Genomic DNA, 22,325 nt, shown 5'->3' with positions numbered 1-22,325 from the left:
TCGCGAAGTATGTTTCTTTGTTGGTTTGTCCTTCAATCAAGCCGCAACGCAGCAACGGATCGATGCTGGATAATTTTTGCATGGGTAATAAAGCCGCGTTTAAGAAAACGTAGTGTGGGACGCCCTCCAGCACGATGGACCGACGATTTAAAGCGAATGACGGGAAGTGGCTGGATGAGGAAGGCTGTGGACCGGGTGTGGTGGCGCTCTATAGGGAAGGCCTATGTCCAACAGTAGACGTCCACAGGCTGATGATGATGATAATAAAGCCACAGAATTGGAGATTGACATAAGCATTTTATCCTAGAAAATCAAAAAATTCCCGCGAGATTTTAAGATTTTCTTATAAATCCATACGAACGAAGTCGCATCTAAGTATTTACAATCATTGTAACTTGGTTCTTCACGCGAAAGAATTCAATGCTTTCCTCAGTTTAGAAATGAAGATATTAATTTTTTGCCTTCATATCCCTTGTAGTTACTTTCGTACGTATTGAATAGAGAGCGAGTCATTAATATCCCGGTATTGCATTCCTGGGTAATGGCCGGCATCCCTGCAGTGTTGTTGCTGCTTTTAAAATTAATTAGATACGCTCTGCACTCCGCGGGCTGTACTGTGTGTATGAAAGCCTTAAGTACTCTATATAATCTGCGAATCTTGTATACAGGCTCTACTTTGCGGAAGACCATGATATACAAGGAACCAAAGGCTTAATTTGCTGTAATCCGCTGAAACAGACAAATCTGTATGGTGCAACAGTATAGTGGTGTATGCCCGCCCTCCCACTGCTAAACTTGCTGGAAAAGCTAGCCACCAAGCCATTTACTGCATGTTGCACCATATACATTATACATTTCAGCATATTATAGCTGAAATACAAAATTCAAAATATTTTATTCAATTAAACTTTTACAAGTGCTTTTGAATCGTTAAAATAATCTACCACTGGTTCGGAATGCCGTTCCTACCGAGAAGAACCAGCAAGAAACTCGGCGGTTGCTCTTTTATAGTATTCAATTTACAATGATATGCCATACTGTATACAAGCAATTGCAGCGCCGTGTATTGCTGGAGCGAGTCAAATCCAAGCTTTTTTGTCATTTACATAATTAAGAGGATCATTGTCAACGATCCCCCGTCGATTTCCTACGTATGATATTATTGTTCTCATCTCTATCTGCCCTGGTTCGTGTATTCTCGGTTCCTAGATCGGTGCATTTGTGATAACCAATTCTAATTGCTGTGATTGGCTGAATTTACCATGTTCTTGCTGCGACAGTGAGTTTGAGCCACTAGCGGAACAATGTTAGCCGGTCAGAAATGATTGCAATTAGTCAACCTGTATGACGTCCGTGTTCTGTTTTTGATTACAAAAAAGAAAAAATTGTTGTTGCAATCATCAATTTTAGCAAATAGTGAAAGAGAGTCGACCAATCAGAGGTCACAACTACCGTCACACTTTCTGTGAAACTATGGCAGTAGGCTTACCGAGTAATGAAAACAATTTTTCATTCTGTAATGTCATGTGGCAAGTAGGGTTGCCACCTGCCTCTTTTTGATTTACAGGCTACCACCATCAAAAATACGGGGTTTAGATTTGAAGAAATTTAAAAATTTGAAGTATTTGAAGAAATAGGCGGTGGTTCTCTCTGAAATGCATGGAAAGCCTATTTAGATATTTCAGTTTATTTGTAAGTTTTGTATTTTTTCTCTGTATGTTGCCGTGTCTTGATTGGTGAACTGTGTTTGCAATGTGATTTTAAATAAAAGATTTATTTATTTAAATAGCTTTTAAAAACTCTAGTTTTGTAAAGCAAAATGTTATACATTTCATGCATACAATCTTTGCATTTTAACTTAAATTTACATTTAACTTGTAATTCCACCTTCACAGTATCAATACTATGGCCGTAGCCAGGAATCGATTTCGGGAGAGGTTTTATCAGGGCCGGAACTGAATCCTGTCATGAGGAAAAAAACATTCGCTCAACTTTATGGGCTAATTACCTGGTTAGTGGAATTTCGCCTTTCAATTTGACAGTGAGATAAAATACAACAATAAAAAAGCGCGAGCGCAGTGAGCGTAAGTGTTTTTGGTTCAATTACAGAAAGAATTAAAGTGAAAGGGAAACGAGTTTAGCCATAGCAAGATTTTATTTTTAAAGCTCCCTATCCATACTAATATTACAAATACGACAGTATATCTATTTGCCTATCTATTTGTTACCCTTTCACGGCCCATCTTCTTTACCAAAATTTTGGTACTTACTATTCAGAGGTAACTTGCATCCCAGACATAAACTTTTTAGCCCGGAAAATCCCCCACGGAATTTTTAAAACTCTAAATTCATGCAAACGAAATTGCGGGGCTTACACCAAGTAATACAAATTCAAAGCGCGAGTGAAGTGAGCGCGAAATGTTTGATATATTTCCAAAAAAAAATTGGTAAGCAAATGCAAGAAATAGTGTAAGTATTATTTTAGGCTTAGGTTTTTGACGGCTTCCCAGGCGCAGTCGCCATTTCTAAATTTCTGGTCTGGTGGGAGGCTTCGGTCATGGCTAGTTATATGGTTAGTATGGCCCTAACGGCCAAGAAATTAGACTGCATCATCACTGACCACTAGAAAAGATTAAAGTCACGGGCTAACTTGTATAAAAAAAGGCTAACATCCTCAAACCAAGCCCCGCCGCCTTGGCTACGACCATGATCAATATCGAGTGGGTTTCGGCTACGCATTGCCGCAAAAGGAAAATATTCTTTCTACTGGACATAACGTCAGTGTTCGGTTTCGCCAGCCAAGTGCGAGTCAGACTCACGCACCGAGGGTTCCGATTCGGGTATTTTTTTCGACATTTTACACGAGAAATCAAAAACTGTTATGCATTAAAAAAAATATGCATAAAAATAAATAAAAATCTGTTTTAGAATGAACAGGTAAAGCCCTTTCATATGATAACCCACTTGATATATGTAGTTATCTTACTTTGAAAATTGAAAATACTAATATTTGTTCATGAACACATGACAGACGGATAGAAGGACAGATGGACAGACGGACAGACGGAAAGACAGACAGACTGATAGACAACGAAGTGATCCTATAAGAGTTTTTTTTGCTTTTGAGTTACGGAACCCTAAAAATATTTAGTTTTATTTGCCCCGTATTTTATTTTCATAATTACCGGTTTCTCTATCCTGACATACGGGGTAACCAGTAAAATACGGGGCCTCTGGCAACCCTATTCGGAAAACACTGTCACATTCAAGTTAATGTCAAATATTTTGTTTTCAATTACAGAAAGCTGCATCAATCATTATTACAATATTTTCTTTGTTGTGATTGGCTGAATTTTTGAGTTTCAGCCAATAAACAGACTGTTTGCCAATTAAACGTCATAACAATATAAATGCCAGAAAGTTTAACCAAATAAAACAAACTTAATGAGAACCTAGGGAGAATGCAAACGGCACACAATTTATAATACATATTATGTTAGTCGTATATAATAGATATTATAGTAGTCGTTCACTTTGGTAATAGTCAGATTGTCATCAGTAAAATTGATATTGGTCGATGTATCGTAAATTATTGTTTCGGTGACAAATATTTTTATTATCTATTTATCTTTGAACAGAATGGAATAGAATGAAATGGAATGGAATACAATGATAAATTTTTATTCCTGTAAACTTTTAGGTAAACTTCAAAGTGTTTTTGGATGGTCAGAAAAATTTACCACTGGTTCGGAATGCCGTCCCTACGTTTTCTAGGGTTTCGTACCTCAAAATGAAAAACGGAACTCTTATAGGATCACTTTGTTGTCTATCTCTCTGTCTGTCGTGTGTGTCAAGAAAACCTCTAGGGTACTTCCCGTTGACTCAAAACCATGAAATTTGGCAGGTAACCTAACTGCGTAATTTTGGGTAGTTTTTTTAATCGATAAAGAAAGTTTGCGACATTGTTCAATAAAAAATTTGGATTCCAACTCCTCAATCCTGATGTTGCAGGGGACCTGACTACTAAAGCTAATGGGATTTAAAAAGTGTCGATTATTAATTGATATTGAAGGTATCTATACCAAGTAAACACTTTGTCGTTGACCTCAACCCTGATGCTGTAAGAAATTGCATTCCTAAATCCTGGTGATCCCTCGGGATTTGAAAAGGATAATCCGTTTAAATATTCTTACGTGATACAGAAACAAGTTGCATCCCGGGGACGGGCTATTACGGAGAGGTAACTTTTGTTCTGGGAAATGAAAGGATCGGGATTTTTAAAAACCTAAATCCACGCGAGCGAAGCTGCGGGCATTAGCTAGTTGTAAATATGTTTAGAAGCTACTATAAGATAATAGATAAGGTACTTATTTCCTTATATTTTTAATGTATGGCAGCGCGCGGTTTTAAATTATAAATTGCACGTCCTGTCCTTTTCTGTAATACATTTTTTTCTCAATATCTACCGCTTTATCTCATAGCAAGAGTCTGTAAGACATAATACAGTGAAAATAGTCAAAATATACAATTTTTGCAGTTTCCACGTCAGTACCTGTTGAATTTTTCTAACAGTGTAAGCAGCAGAGCTGAGTTTACCATCAAGTGTTGATATGTGGGTGTTCCATAGAAGCTTTGCATCTAACATTATACCGAGAAACACGGGGTTCTCCTTTATTTTCAACATATGATTATTTATCAATGAATTTATGTCATTTAAGGTCCTGGTATTGGGCAGTGTGAATTCAACACACTTAGATTTCTTTGCATTTGGAAGTAAATTGTTAGCAATAAATCAGAGAGTGACCTGTGATATGGCATTACATATAGTATACATTGTCAAAAATTATAATATTAAAGCTGTGCGTATTGCGTGAGGAATAGGTTGCAAGAGAGTTGCAACTTGCAGGGTTTGATGCATACGCTATTGCCAGCAAACATGAGACATATTTTTATCTACAGGCAACGTCTGAGTAGGTAACGCATACGTCTAACGCAAGTTGAAATGTATTTAGTTAGACCTATCGACAAGTTTGGAGTCGGGTGCAGTCTAAATGTGGCCCGTGTGTTTAGACTGTCCGTTTCTGTCAGTTTCACGTGTCGTCCCCCGCACTTCACCACCCCGCTTGCACAAATCGAGACAGCACGAAATTTTCAAGATTTCTGGGTGTAATTTCTGGTTTTCGTAGTTCCCACATAATTATAACAATATAAAATATATAACGATAATTTTTTTACTACATAATATTCATTAAATTTTCTAGGTCTGTGGTTTTTCCAAATTTCATTAAATTGCTTCGTTGTCTAGAAAAACGAGCACAAAGTTGGGCCTTTTTTTAAAGAAAAATACAAATCTTTGAGCCCCTGTAATTTTAAAACTACATATTTTTAGAAAAATCTAAAACACCACAGACACAGATATTAGTTTCTAGACTATGTCTGCAAAATTTCATGGACTTTGGTTGCTTAATATTCAAATGAAATGGGAACTACGATTGTATGGAGTAAGTGACGGAGAGAGCTCTGTTAAGCTTTTGGTTCCTTGTATAATCTGTATATCAATGTCATAATTACCAACCAATAGACGTCCACTACTGAACATACTTTCCACACGCGGTAGGTAGGTACATTTTCAGGAAATAGGGTATCAGACTACCTAGACTTTGATTCAAGTAGATAAATTATACTAATAACTGTGCTAATACTTAAAATGGAAAAACATTTTCTCGTTTGTTTGTAATCGATAAACTCTGAAACTACTGAACCGATTTTAGTAATTCTTTCACCATCAGGAAACTTGATTATCCAGAACTATGTACCGTGGCAGAAGCTAGTCAGTTATGGTAGCGTATAACTTATAGTGTAATTCTAACTCCTAGCTTCAATTTAGTATAACAGTTCCAGTTAAAAAAAAGATAGCTTTAATGAGTGAGATTATCCGTTTTAATTAACTCGTTACACCTAACGGATAAGGAGGGGTATAATTAGAGCCGTATTAGTCATTGCACTTTCAACTATTTGTACCTGATGTCGTTACGGAGGAGTAAAAACTAGGAGTAGGTACGAGGAACTCAGTGTCAAGGTGTGTTTATATACGTAGTGGAATAAAGTGTAATCTAATAGGTATTTAAAAGTAGTTAGAGGTCCATATTTGTGATTTAATATCTAATTAAGTTACAATGGTATCTATTTAGGTATTATTAGAAAGATTAGAAGTTCAGATCTAGGGGGTAATCGAAGTCAAAATCATTTATTCAAAGTAGGTACAATTGTATGGTGTTGGTTGTTTGATGGTCGAAATTGTTAAATTTGTACGATATAGTGGTGATAATTAATTACGTAACTTAAAACTAAAGCTACGAGGGTTCCAAACGCGCCCAAGTCTGAGAAGAGCCCACAACAAACTTAGGTCAAATCTCCAGAACTAATGATCCGATTCTAAGATGGGTTACATTATCCCCGAGTAGATATTGTATCGAGATCGAGAGGCCGCTCACCAACCAGATGGGCAGACCAGCTGAGGGACTCCAAGGCAAACACAATTGCAAGACTAGCCTCCGATAAAAGCCGATGGAAGCAATTAATCCGCACGAGGTTGCAAGAACACCAGGACCATGATCTTTAGAAATGAAGCAACGACTAGAGAAAGAGAGATATTGTCTACTTGGCTATCGTGATTCTTTCAAATTTAAGCTTCTTGAAGTTTTAAAACCGTATAATAAGTATCAAAATATACAGTTAACATGACAAAAGAATAAAAATAAATCCTTCCAAAATACGATAGAGCGTTTAAGGACGTACATTACGGACATGTATAATATTTTATTCAACAACATTCAAGCAGTCGAATAAATTCGATTCCTCTCCTCAGAGATGTGCGCACAAAATTGATTTTTATTCCGAACGGAAAAAGGTTTATAACCCCTCCCTCGGGGATGACATGTCACTCATCGCATGCAGTCTTTAAGTCGTTAATTGGCATAATCATTACGTCTCGTTGCGTGTTCGCTATCGAACCGAACGATATTCCGAGAAACATACTATAAATTAATATTTAAAAGCTCCCAGATACAATAGCTAGGGAGTTGGTGGCTATTTCGGTGTAATAATTAGTATGAATTTACTACATCATAAAAATTGTCATAGGCAATGCAGTTTGGAAGCAGGTAGGAATATTTGGCAACCGATTGCTCATCGACCGACCGACCGATAACCGATTTATCATTTCAACCGATTACTGACCCAGTACTGAGTACGGGTCTCCCGTTCTCAGTAGTGGGCTGGTGATATCAGGATGTGCACCACAACACGATCAATGCAGATTGGAAGACTTCATTCACCGTTGAGAACATCATGGGTAACTCTCAGGTATGCAGGTTTCGTCACAATGTTTTCCTTCACCGTAATATTTAACATAGTGTCACTTATTATTTGATTTTAAAAAATGGTTGCATTTTTCTGGTGTGCTCACCCAAAATAAGTGAAATCACTGATTTTTTAAACAAATCGTTATCTGTATCTACCTAAAATCTAGATATAGGTAGTTTAATTACTTCCGTAATTAAAGTTCCGGGTGATAGTCACCACCCGGAAAACTCCCCGAAATCATTCTCACTAATAAAAAAAAACTCAATTCTGGCACGCGAGTTTATGTAATGATTTCTGCCATTAGCTCCCTATCTACAATATCTGATCGCAAACTTCGATTCAATAAAAGAATCGGTTTAATAGCGTGTAAAGACAAAGTTATTTGCTACGGGGAGCAGAAGTCGTGAACATTTTATCTGATCATAAATTGTGGACATCATTATCAAGTGCTAGGCACACGCAATTTTTTTTTAATTTATAGACTAGCGCTTGGTTGCAATCAGACCTATTAGCAAGTGATGATGCAGCCTAAGATGGAGCGCGCTTGCCTAGAAGATGCCTTAAATATATAAAATAAAATTCCTTTTATATTAAACTTTATTATCTATTTTTATGATAATAAGTCTTTTGTGCACGTTAGCTTTCAAATTGCATCGAACTTACTTGTTGAAAAGGGTGTTCCTTTTGTTATTAGGTATTTATTTGAGTTTGTTTCAAAGTTCCAATTTTTAGGTGCCTTCCCATATAAAATTTTAAGGAATGATGATATTATAAAAATTTAAATTGAAAAAAATATGTAAGGATAAAGTATTTTTGAAGCCACATTTTTATTGCATTTCTTCGTCCAAAAGATCCGAATCCGGCTTTTAAAGCAAATGCATTTTAAATCAGTTAATCAATTTTCCTAGATATAAACTGAATTACCTCATAATTTAGTACGCAGAGGTGCATATTTTCCAAGAAAACTTCCAAGATGTTAAACCTAAATATAATATTACGTATATTAAAGATTTATAACTTCTCAATAAATGCAAATACAGACATTTCCGAGAAGGTTCGGAGCCTGATCTATTCAGTGCAGTCAGGGGTCAAGACGGTTATGAAATAATATAACGTAAAGACGTAATGTGGCTGGGGACGTTTTACACTTATCTGCACAAGATCGTATTGAAAATATCCAAATACTAGCTGACTCCCGCGACTTCGTCCGCGTGGAACATACACACACAGACAAACTTTCGCCTTTATAATATTAAGCGTGAAGTGTGAGAAAGAGGAATCAATAGGTATACTTTTTTGGAAATCATTCACTAGCTTTACAGAAAAAAATTAACACGATACTCTCTCCAAAATCAATTCGGTTACAGGCACTCAAATATTTTAAATACGAAAATAGCTTTGTCTATCTTGCCATTTGAGCCATAAAATGGACCATATAACCTTTTTTTACGGCTCAAATCCTAAAATGTCTTCAACGAAATTAGACACAAAAATAGTATAGCGATAGATATTGGGTTTCTTCTCTCTAGATGTGACACCTTGTAACTTGAACAATAAATAACTGGTCAATTTTATTTTTCGATGCAAAAATGTCCGTAGCGTAATTTCCCATTCTAAGTTTAGTTATTTCCCGTCTATGAAAGGTCACTAACAGTCAGTTTTTTTGTGAATTAAGCTCCTCTACCTAAAAGATCTCAGCAGCAAGATGGGGACTTTTTTGCGTCAAAATATAAAATTTACCAATTTATGTAGTTGTGTGGTGTCACATATTTTAAAGCAACAATTTTTTTTGGCAGAAAATAGTTCTCCAAATGATTTTTTTAAATCTTAAATCAACACGGACGTAGTTGCGAATAAATGTGAAGTATCCCCAATAAAATTGTCATACGTCTGCCTATGCCTAGCTTCCAAGAATTTGTGGCGATAAAGCGACGAAAGCTCCTATCCGTTATTGCAGATTTGCATTCAAACCTACAGATCGCGGCCCACATGTCCCCAAAGGCACGGCCGTAGCTAGGAGGCGGCATTGTAGGGCAAAACCTACCCTAAAAATACCATCAAGTGCTGAGTAAGTTATTTGCTCATACTTGTAGTAGGTATGTATGAAATGATGGAAAAAAATTACTCAGTTTAGGGTAGCTTAGGTCTTGATAATTCCAAATCAACAGAGATTTGTTACAATCATTTAGAACCCGTCAATGGTTGCCAGCTTTTCAGGAATACGACGAATATCGAATGAAAATATTTAACAAAATATATTAGCCATGTCAATCATGGCTAATACTCCCCTTTCCCCTTCAATTAAGCGTAAAGCTTGTGCCAGGAGTGGGTACGACAATAGTGCAACGGGTGGGGTTTGAACCGCCGACCTTTCGGAATTCAGCCGGCTCCTCCACCGTTGAGCTATCGAGGCTCTAATTATGATGATAATGTAGAACTTTGAATCAGGAGTCATCAGTCTATGATGTGGGAATGACGCTTATGAGTTTGTTGTGTTTGTAAGCACGTTGTAAGCTACGTAAGCTTCAACCAGTAGCCGCAAAAAACGAGTTCCGTAAGCGTAGGCAAATCTCTCATCAAAATAGCAACCGCATTTCAATGAGTCGTAAACAATTATTTTTAATAACCGCAGCAAACTTCATTGTCATTCCAATACCGGCCCACAGAGTATAACAACATAAAGATGGCAGATGAATCGCTGCCTCCATACCTTGTACTGCGAACGCGTCGTAATTTTGCCGTCGTCGCCTGAATTAGGGTATTCGCACACGTGCCACGGAGAACTCGGGCCCTCCTCGGGCCACGAAGAGGCAGCCGTAATTGGTAAATCTTGTCAATGTCGCACGTAAATTAGTCAGCTTTGTAACCAAACTCTGCTGTTCTTTTGCTAAAACGCTGTTAGCCCCGTTTTAGCAAAAGAACAAAAGCGCCCAAAAAATTGTTTAGGTATAAGATGTCATCAAAGAACATGAGAATTTATAATAATGAATTTAGATAAATTACTAAAATTTTCGTTCCAACGTAGCATATTTAAAAAAAATATTTACTTTCAAAATTCCAACGTTTATTGGCGATAACTCAAAAACTGTTTTTGGACTGAGCCACTTTTTGGGAAAAGGATGGTAAAACTATAATGATTGATAAGTAGTTTTAATATTTGATTCCATAATGGAGCTCCTGAGAAATTGCCTGTTTTAGTCAGTCGGTATGTACATCTAATATTGGTTACAGCTGATACAGAGTTAGAGTAGTTTTAATACCTTCAAGTCGAGAGTGAATAGGCATCTTTAGACAAACGCGCTCCACTCACTTAATTCCTTTTTAGACCGAATAAAAAAGATAACATTTGACTTTTCAAAAGAACCTATAAAGTGAGTCGCAAAGCAGAGTAAATAATGCCAATTATATTTCGTGTCTAAAGTTAGTGGTGATCTCAAAACTCAGGGACTATCTGTAATCTCCCAGTAGGTACACGTGGTACCTACTGGGAGATTACAGGTAGTCCCTGATCATTTTGTAGTTTTCGCGAAAGGCCCGTGTGATAGTACCCTTAAACACCAACCTCACAATACTCCATATTTCTAACACGGTAAGGTTGAAAACTGTTACGTCATTTAGGAAGTTCGCCTCCCATAACTTGGCTTTGGCACACCCGTTAAAGGATAATGCACTTTAAGACCTAACGTGTCTAAGTTTGAATTTAAACGGATTTTTGACGTTGGAACTGTCGTAACTTCTGTCAAAGGCCGTCGTAAAGTGGACCACGCGGGGGGTACGATAGTTGACTATTTGCATATGACCAGGCTGTGGCTTGACGGATGGTGTAGGAGTGTGGATGGGCCTTTGTCTCATAGGATTAAATGTTCTGCTAGTGTAACTACGGAATGGTACATAATCATCATCAACCCATCGCCGGCCCACTACTGAGCACAGTTCTCCTCTCAGAATGAGAAGGGTTTTGGCCGTAGTTCACTTTGCTGGCCAAATGTGGACCCGCAGACTTCACACACCATCAGAACATTATGGAGAATTCTCAGGCATGCAGGTTGCCTCACGATGTGTTCTTTCACCGTTAAAGCAAGTCATATCTTACTAGCCGATGCCCGCGACTTCGCCCGCGTGGATTTAGGTTTTTGAAATCCCGTGGGAACTCTTTGATTTTCCGGGATAAAAAGTAGCCTATGTGCTAATCCAGGATATTATCTATCTCCATTCCAAATTTCAGCCAAATCCGTCCAGTAGTTTTTGCGTGAAGGAGTAACAAACATACACACACACACACACACACACACACATACAAACTTTCGCCTTTATAATATTAGTGTGAAGAGTGTGATTTCTTAGAAGTTAGAATGCACATACCTAACACCGAAAAGTTAGAGATGCGTACCCGAGAACGAACCCCCGATCTTCGAATAGGAGGCGAACGTCTTAACCACTAGGCTATCACAGAATGGTTAAGCTGAAAAAATACCTACCTACTTTAATTTCCCTTCTGGTAGGTACATATTTAGCTAGGCATTTAGTTAAGTACGGAGTCATGGCAATCGCCAAACTTGGTAACCCATCAAGTACCTACCTACCTACGAGTAAGTACCTATCGCTCAAACTCTTTGCCTTTCCGGGATAAAAAGTAGCCTATGTCCGTCCCCGGGATATAAGCTAACCTTGTACCAAATTTTGTCAGAATCGGTTACACTGTTTGGCAGTGAAAAGGTAGCAGGCAGATAGACAGACAGACATACCTACAGACAGGCAGACAGACAGAGACACATTTTCGCATTTATAATACTATGGATTTTAAAAACCTAAATCCACACGGATGAAGTCGTGGGCATTACTACTTACAAAATATTTTCTTTATTCATTGCAATGCAACGTCAGTATAGATGTAGCATATAAATCTTATCGGCTTGACAAATTCCTCCAGTGGGACTCTGAAGGGGATATTGATGGTGTTGCTACACCATTAGCGGAGCTATCGCATGCTGTTATGACAGGAGTTGCTACATACGTCACTTCCTTTACGCATTGGGTTCGTTTTCATTGCACCATACGTTTTATCGTTCAATTGATTTTTGGATTCGTGCGCGTTGATTCAAGTAGGTAAGTATCTAAAGATCCCGCTGGAATTTCAAAAAATACTTTCAAAGTGAGGGTCTATGGTATAACGAAAATCTTCATGCAAAGTTTCAAACTTCTAGCCCCAGAGGTATCTACGAGCTCTTCTTTTATGTCAGCCAGTTAGTTTCTCATATTAAATAATCACTTACGTCTTTCAGTCACGTCACAACGGAGAAACAGATCGACTGATTTTTTATATATGTACCTACTTAGTAAAAAACGTGGAGAGTGACATACGCTACTTTTTAATCCAGAAAATAGTAGGTAACTAGGTACCTACACCTACGGTACGGTAATTTCTATTACGACTTTTTAACGGATAAGTCATGGAATATTTTCTGTAGGTATAATGAAAACGTGCTCTATTGCAGCATCCACAGCATGTTGATTATTTACAATGCGAAAATATTTCCTAGCATTGTTGATAATAGCTTCAGTTATGTATCCAGGCAAAAAGATACTAAGGATAGGTACATTAAAACTAGCTTTCACTGCAACTTCGTCCGCATGGATTTAAGTTTTTAAAAATCCCGTGGAAACGCTTTGATTCACCGGGATGAAAAGAAGCCTATATCACTCTCCTAGTATGACTGTCTGTCTGTCCTACTTATCGCTCACACAAGCGTACGAATTTGACTTCACTTTTTCTTGCCTATCTGGAGTAGGTAGGTACAACTTTATTCGTGCCTATAGGTAAGTAGATACCTACCTACAGACATAGAGTAAGAACTCTTTTCTCATTGCCACAGAACGACGCAGTAAACATCCTACGTATGCAGATACACATTACCGCTGTCAATTCGGATTCCCATCACAAGCGTAACTTTCGACTTTACACCATAATACCATATCATGTTATTGAGGCGAAAGATTAAAGTTATTCCAATATAAACCTTATTACAAAGCAATACGGATCGTTTTTTGTAATATGAACGTTGTATTTTATTTTGCGAGAAAACCACTGAAACTCAATGCCTCAAGAACGATATCAGTGTGGTCCAATTTTAAAGCGCAAATGAACTCTTTTAAGTTTTTTTTACTAGATTTACAGTAACTTCGTACCTACTCTTAACTTGAGCGACATGTGACGTAGATGTGACAACGCATAGCAGTCGATAGCGATTGGTAAGCAACGTTGACCCAAGGCAGTAACTACATGGGTTATATTACATTTATAGATTTTATGCAAGGAATGTCTTAGTTTAAGTTTTACTATTTAGAAGTTTTAGATTAAGCATGTTGAGTTAGCCTGTAAGTGAGTATACATTGATAGTCCTAAGTTTATATAAGTCGTCATAATTACTTTTCTTTGTATACCGTTGGCTTCCTATTAAATAAAATAAAATAAAATAAAATAAAATAAAATAGGTGACCGACTTTGAGGACACGTGTTCCTATTGCACTATCACCTAGCAAAGTAGGTAGGTACTACTATAAAAAGTTCCAATTAAATTCTGTATGTCTGTTCCACCTTATAAATGATAAGTTTAGTTAAAGCAACACAGTTTTTGATGTTGTAAAAAAAACATTATGAAGAAATTTTTTGTAATACCTACGTTAAATTTTTTAGTCGCTATTTAAGATTTCTAACAGAAATTCTGTATAAAATAACTTAATTAATTCTTGTTAAATAATGAAACTTAAACGCAAATAATGTGTTTTTGCAAAATTTTTGTCAACATAACATTCTTCTGGAATGTTGCAACAATGTTTCATAATTAAATTGTGCCTCAGTTCACGTAAAAAAAAAAAACTAAATTTTTAGCAAATTTTTCTCAACACGAACATTCCAACACAGTTTAACGAAATTTTCACGAAAATTCGTGCTCAAATCGTCCGCCATAACACCGCCATGTTTGGCGCAAAAACGCACTCCCGCGCATCCGGGCATGTCTACCACCTAATTGGGTGTCCGTGCGCCTCGCCGGCTGATTGGTTGGCGGCGTGTGTAATTATATAATAACTCCACCCCCTTTTAATTAAACGGAGCAAGGCTGAGGGTGATTTTTTGCGCGTTCCACGTGGCTGGGCTTTTGGGTGACAGTTTTCAGGATCGTACTGGTAGATGGGTTAGATAATGTGGTTTTTAGGTGGCAGGAATGATATTCATTCCTAATAATATTACTATACTACCTATATTTCTATCATGAATATAAATAACGCACTCAAAAATTTATAAAAGATATGCGATGAGTAAAATGTTTCCAAATTCCAATGTACCTAGAGTTTTTATTTAAGTAGGTAAGTAGGTAGGTACAGACTAATAGGTACATACATACCTACCTAATAATTTATAGGTAGGTACCTACCTACATAATGTGAAACATTGGATGTTTATGTTTGTAACTTCTTCACGCCACAATGACTGAACAAAGTTTGCTGAAATTTTAAATGAAATTTTACTTAGGTACCTAATAACTTACCCATATTATTACTTTAAAGACATCACCGAAAATCAAAGATCCCGCGGGATTTTAAAATAGGTAGCTATCCACGCGGACGAGGTCGCGGGCATCATATTTTAGTTCATCAATGAACGAAATTCTATCAATTCAATCTTTATTTTCTTACGTTTAGAAAAAGATTTAGGTACATACTTATAGAAAGATTTTTTTTTACTTAAACCAAGATACAAAAGGTCAGGATCGGTTCCGTCAGGTTCGAAGTTAATCTTGATGTTGCTTTTTCATATTTTGTGCTCCTGTCGATTCCACAATTTTATACTTATACTTGCTTAGTTTTGTCTTATTAATAAATTGAATCACGTGATTTAAACGATGTCTGCCTCTTTTATTCGACATTAACAATAATAGGTACTGAAAGCATATAGGTAATCTAATGGTTTATCATTCAAGACACATGCGAGGAATTCGCAAACGACAGAATTATACTATGTCATACTCATACAATAGGTAGATAACGATGGTTTTTCCCGAAACGAAGACCTTGAAGTCACAATAATGGTACATAGGTACCTACTTAGAAAGAGCTATTTAGGATATAAAAACCCAACGATCCTAGTGACAATGTGACTTGAATAAAGAAAAAAATTAGGTAGGTAAGTACCTACCTACCTAGGAAAACTTAGGATAGGTAGGTACCTATTGCTTAGATTAAACACTAAAATGTAAAACATTTGTTTTTATTTCGGATTTTTCCGGAACCCTAACATTCAGAGAAAATTATAATATTATCTTAGTATTCACGTAGGTAGGGGAGAGTGTGCATGAAAGAGCCAGGCTTTGAAAGAGCCGATGTGATTTTCCATTACTTATCGATATTCTACCAAAGTTTAATTTTACTCCTTAAATGGCAACACTGGATAGCTGTTACCCACAAACATTTGACAGTTCTACGACAGCAAATGGCCTCACAGAACTGTTACGAAAATTCGGAAGCCAAAAAGTAAGTTTCTTTGTGTTTCTTTCATCTTTTTTTTCAAAAAGGGTATTGCATAAGTTGACAAAACTGATATACAGTATTGGCGTCTATATATTTGCCCTTGTTTTGCATAAATAATATCAGATCAGCGTTCTGGTATAGTGCCTTTTTTTTGAAGTTATATTTTTAAAAGCGTCGTGTTTTGAAAGAGCCAGTTATTTATGCTTTGAAAGAGCCGCCTCTTTCATGACACGAAAACTGGCTCATTCAATACATCGTTTAGTTTTAATTAACCCCCGACGAAAAAAGAGGGATGTTATAAGTTTGACGTGTGTGTCTGTGTGTCTGTGTCTGTGTGTGTGTGTGTGTGTGTGTGTGTCTATGGCCACGTAGATCCTAAACCAATGGACTAATTCTGATGGTTCTTTTTTTTGTTTGATAACTGATGTGATAGGGATTGTTCTTAGCTATAATTTATTTATTTATTTATTTAATCTTCATTGCACAAAATACAAAAAAAAACAAAAGGCGGACTTAATGCCTAATGGCATTCTCTACCAGTCATATTTATAGAGGTCGGGGGTGTCCAAAATTTTTAATTTTAGTTATTTCATTATTATATGATATATGTTTCAGAATAAAAAGATATGTCTTCGCAAGCGTCAACAGCTAAAAAACGGGTAAGGCTCACAACTGCTGCAATAGAAGAGGCTGTAAAAGAAGTGCTTGCTGGAAATCAGTCCATAAATAGAACAGCGTTAGCGTTATTGTGTGGCCTCAAAGGGGTGATTAATTTCTTCTGCCAAAAATGTTTTTAATTTTAAATTGTTTTTATATTGTTTTTATTTTATAAGTTATAGAGTAAGAATACGAAAAAGGGCTCTATTTTATGTTTTTAGACAAATTTTTATTAATTATTTAATTTTTGACTAAGACAAAGTTCAAAAGTTTTAATTGTTGATTAAGACAATGTTTAATTATTACTGAGACTGTTTAAAAATTGTGATTTTCATAGAAATACTAAAGTAAGCTTAGTATTAATCTGATTTTAAATACTTAACATAATTTTAATTGATAAAAAACCGTTTAGTACCTCAAAAGTAGGTATCGGCTCTTTCATAACACATGGTGGCTCTTTCATTGACCTGCTGCTATGAAAGAGCCGATTTCCTTTTTTTTTTAAACTATTTATATAAGAGATTATCAGCGTTGTTATCCTCTTTGTTTTTATTTTATAACATTGCCAATTAAAGTGATTATAAGAAAACCTAGTTTCATTTGAAAATAATATAGTAAAAGTGTGTTTTTTTTTACACTATTCAAAACTGGCTCTTTCATCCACACTCTCCCCTACCTACCTACTACATAATATTAGGTAAAACGTGAGCATGCAGGTAGGTTGATATGCAGGTAGTAAAGTTAGGTACTTCCTAATAAACCTGAAGAATAGGACATTGTTTTGCAACTGTTCCTACATGACTGTACCTAAGTAGGTACTTAGGTACCCACCTAGGTACCTAGAAGGACAAAAACTTGTTAGCAGTCCAAATAGTTAGCTAGACCACAGAATACACATAGACATAAAATATTCGTCACTGCGACTTCTTTGTCTAGCTGTAATTGAAAATGCTGACTTCAACTCAAGAAAAAAAGAACAAGAAACAAAAGAATTCAAACGCATTACCTTACAACCGGCAACGAAGATTATCTACACACAAAAATAAACAAGCAAAACCAATCCGAGATTTAACACCATTAAAATAAAATTCATTTTTCTCCAACATACATTGTAGTAAGGAATATTTTCGGGTGCTAACCGTAAACGTAATGGTGATCACGTACCTTTCGGATTGGATGTAATGCGTCCCGCTTTAATTTACGCAATTTGTACGAGTGTAAGCGAGATGGAGTTAATAATGGCTTAACCACAGCGCCACTATCATTAGGCCAGAGTTCCAGAAAGGGGAAAAGAGGGCACAGTGTAAGAAAATACAGTTGTCAGTCAGTGATTAGGTAGGTACCTACCTATGGTCTAAAACCGGCCAAGTGCGAGTCAGACTCGCGCACCGAGGGTTCCGTACTCGGGTATTTTTCCGACATTTTGCACTATAAATCAAAAACTATTATAAAAAATTCATAAAAATCTGTTTTAGAATGTAAAAGTAAAGCCCTTTCATATGGTACTTTTATACATACTTTTGGTATAGTTATCTTACTTTGAAAATTAAAACACATTTTAATTTTTTTTTCTGTGATGTAACCACAAATTCACGGTTTTTAGATTTATTCCTGTACTTGTGCTATAAGACCTAACTACCTGCCAAACATGATTCTAGGTCAATGGGAAGTACCCTATAGGTTTCTTGACAGACAGACAGACAGACAACAAAGTGATCCTATAAGGGTTCTGTTTTTCCTTTTGAGGTACGGAACCCTAAAAATGGAACTAGACCCGGAGAGTGATAGGCTACTTTTTATTCCAGGATGTCAAAAAGTTCCCACGCAAATTCTATAAACTTAAATCCACGTGGACGGAGTTATCATCTAGTACCTACTTAGTAAATATTAACAATACTCATATTTGGCCTACTGTTTATTTTTGTGTTATTCTTTTAACAATTTTCGCAGGCTATGCCCCTTCGAAATTACTCGTAACGGAAACTGAGGTGGGCACAGCAATCATCGCGACCAAGAATCGTAAGAAATAAATGAATATTCTTCTTTTTGGGGTTCCGTAATTCAAAAGGAAAACAGAGACCCTTAGGATCACTAAGTACTTTATGCACCTGTCTGCCAAGACCGCGTAAAAGTATCAACTATCAAGTTGAAATTAATGTTATATTACCTACCCAATTTGAAAATGATTTGATTTTGAGTTTAGTCAAAATTTTCAGGGCAGGTACCTACCTACTTCTCGTTAACCTAACCTACTTCTCGTTAACCTAAAATCATAAAGGGCTAGAAGACGTGAGAAGAAGGTTATGGAAAAAGTCCGTAGGTATATTTACACTATTTAACTATGTCACAAATCACAGACATAAAAACATTTTTGACTATATTACATATTTGGACTACGACTATATTTGCAGATAATTTACTTAATCATCAAAATATTACGTATTCTCCCAAGTTACGGAACCCTCCGTGCGCGAATCAGACTCGCACTTGGCCGGTTTTTGTTACGGGGCGAATTAAATCGGTTTTTATGTGTTTTCCGAAGGGCATTGAGACAATTGCCGCGCGGAGCTGTTATTGAGGGTAATTTAACGGCTTGTGGTTACCGATATGACTTTTGTCATACGTGACGCTATTTGGTCGACTGCGAAGCTGTAAATACGTTGTTCTACTTCAATTAGGTATGATAATTTAGTAACGCCTATTTCAAATTTATTTTACACTAGCTTCGTCCACGTGGAATCTAGGTTTTTAAAGATCCCGTGGGAACTGTTTGATTTTCTGGGATAAAAAGTTGCCTATGTTAATTACAGGGACGCCAGCTAAGTACCTCGGTACCAAATTTCATATAAATCGGTTAAACGGATGGGTCTTTAGGAATCCCGTGGGAACTCTTTGATTCTCCGGGATAAAAAGTAGCCTATGTCCGTCCCCGGGATATAAGCTAACCCTGTACCAAATTTCGTTAGAATCGGCTAAACTGTTGAGCCGTGAAAAAGTAGCAGACAGATAGACAGACACACTTTCGCATTTATAATATTAGTATGGACTAGCTGATGCCCGCGACTTCGCCCGCGTGGATTTAGGTTTTTCAAAATCCGCGGGGCCTCTTTGATTTTCTGGGATAAAAAGTAGCCTATGTGTTAATCCAGGGTATATTCTATCTCCATTCCAAATTTCAACCAAATCGGTCCAGTAGTTTTTGCGTGATTGAGTAACAAACATCCAAACATTCACACTTTCACATTTATAATATGCTACTATTTAAAATATATATATAATGCCCACGATTTCGTCCGCGTGGTCTAAGTACATTTACAACCCCTATTTTGATCCCTTTATGGGTTGAATTTTCAAAAATTCTATCTTAGCGGATATCTTAGTAGGTAGGTACCTAGGTCATAATAGCCTATCTGCATGCCGATTGGTTCAGTAGTATAATTGTTAACTTTTTCATGAAATAGTAGCACATTTCAAGAAATTGGGCGCTTGGATCTGGCTATGACATAATAGTTACACTACATATAGACTAAGAGCCAGCAAGGGCTAGACCTTCGTTATTTTATAAAAGCTCTCTAAAGACTCTCGCTAAAAGGTTGCCTATTAGGTACCTCCCAAAGCCACCATGATCCAAACTTCATAGTCACTGATCGTTTCTCCCTGTTTTTGGGGACAATACGCAGATAAACTTTCTGCTTTTACAAAATAACCCTCGCTGACTCTCTGTCTATGTTGAGTATCGAAGAAATCATTATTCTTCTTATGTCATAGAAAACTATGTTGCTCAGGATGTTCCATCATTTATATAATGTCTATAAAACACTTTATACAGCCATTATGTATCAATTACCCGTCCAGTAGCGCGTCCCGCGAGCCGGTGCCTCATTCTGTCGCTCTGAGCTGTATATAGCTGTAAAATACAGCGGCTATCGCTTATTGGCAGACTAGCCAATGCCCGCGACTTCGTCCGCGTGGATTTAGGTTTTTCGAAATCCCGTGGGAACTCTTTGATTTTCCGGGATAAAAAGTAGCCTATGTGCTAATCCAGGATATTATCTATCTCCATTCTAAATTTCAGCCAAATCCGTTCAGTAGTTTTTGCGTGAAGGAGTAACAAACATACACACACACACACACACACACACACACATACAAACTTTCGCCTTTATAATATTAGTGTGAAGTGTGATAATCCCGCGATCGGAAAATCATTTTGCCGGTTCCGACCTCAGTTCCTAGCACGATTAATTGACGAATAGGTACCTCTCCTATAGTATCTGCAATTCAAAATTCAAAATATTAATATTCAATTAAACTTTTACAAGTACTTTTGAATCGTCAAATGCATTTACCACTGGTTCGGAGTGCCGAGAAGAACCAGAAAGAAACTCGGCGGTTGCTCTTTTCAAAGATTTGATATGTACATTATTATGCCATGTAATTACTATGTAATTATTGAAGTCCCGCGCGTTGCTGGAGCGAGCTGCAGGTCAAATTCACGCTCTTTTATCATTTACATAATCTTCGATTATAGGTACGTAACTATGCTTTTTTTAGTAGCATAATTTTATAATATGCTTTTTTCAGTAGCATAATTTTAATAGGTTTTTTTTAAAACTGGTGTCATGCCCAAAATTGATTGCGGAATCATTACAAAGTATAAAACAAAGTCCCCTACTTGTTTATTTTTCGCAAAATACTAAAAAAAATATAACTGTACCGTGTATCTACTTCATCTTTTTGGTAATTTGACCATTCGTTTAGGTTTTTAGGTAGATAAGGTAAACACATAAACTTTTTATTGCAAGTTAAGTTACATTAAAACGTGTCCATGCGATACTATCAACATTTCCACGAACGGACAGATAAACAGATGTTCCTACACGATGTATTAGTTTTAGTATTCATAAGCAAAAAGACATCGTGACCGTGCCTGGCCACGATGTATGGAAGGGAAAACGTTAGGAATTTCATATTTCGCTAAATAAAATATTGTTGTATTGGAAAACGTATTTTATGTCGATGTATTTGTTGCAAATGTTTCTAGAATTTGCCATCTATTGGCATTTCCTTTTCTTCTTCTTCTTTTCTTTTATAAAAGAATATTAGCCATTTTGGTCATGACTAACATTCCCCATTATGAACAAATGAAATGGGGTCTTAGACTGTAGTTAATACATGTGTAAATTAAAAATATATAACACCCCCGTCAAGTGAAGGTTACAGTAACTAGAAAAGAGCTGATAACTTTCATACGGCTGAACCGATTTTCTTGGATTATAGCTAACCTATTAAGAACATTCTCGATCAAGCCACATTTCAAACAAAAAAAACTAAATTAAAATCGGTTCATTATTTCAGGAGCTACGATGCCAGAGACAGATACACAGATACACACATCAAACTTATAACGCCCCTCTTTTTGGGTCGGGGGTTAAAAATAGAGTAATTTCTGCGGAAAGAAACATTTTTAGCAGCATTTTAGTCTGTAACTAGTTCGTTGTGAGCTAATGAGATAATTTTCACAAAAAGATCCTGTTCAATCTAAGGGTAGAAAAGCAATTTGGTCGATGTATACAGGAAGCTGGAAGAAATGGTATGTTTTTAACCAGATTTCAGTTAAATATATACATAATATTTGTACGTGTGTCCATCTATCAATGGTCACGATTCCTCGAGATACGGCCCCCGTTCTCAAGTCCCGTGTATTTATGAACCGATGTAATGCCGCACGTTCCGAATATTTAAACCCATATCCTATACCTACTCCAACCTAATCC

The 22,325-nt window shown here is 36.6% G+C and overlaps 1 protein-coding gene across 1 annotated transcript in view; it reads left to right on the top strand.

Annotated features, from left to right (window-relative positions):
* The window catches only part of LOC123869774 (protein dachsous), a 371,978-nt gene that overhangs the window by 189,831 nt on the left and 159,822 nt on the right, over nucleotides 1-22,325 (top strand). The window lies entirely within an intron of this gene.

Source organism: Maniola jurtina, chromosome 11, assembly GCF_905333055.1.
Source record: "Maniola jurtina chromosome 11, ilManJurt1.1, whole genome shotgun sequence".
Taxonomy (NCBI): Eukaryota; Metazoa; Arthropoda; class Insecta; order Lepidoptera; family Nymphalidae; genus Maniola; species Maniola jurtina.
This window is presented reverse-complemented; position numbering and strand designations above follow the sequence as displayed.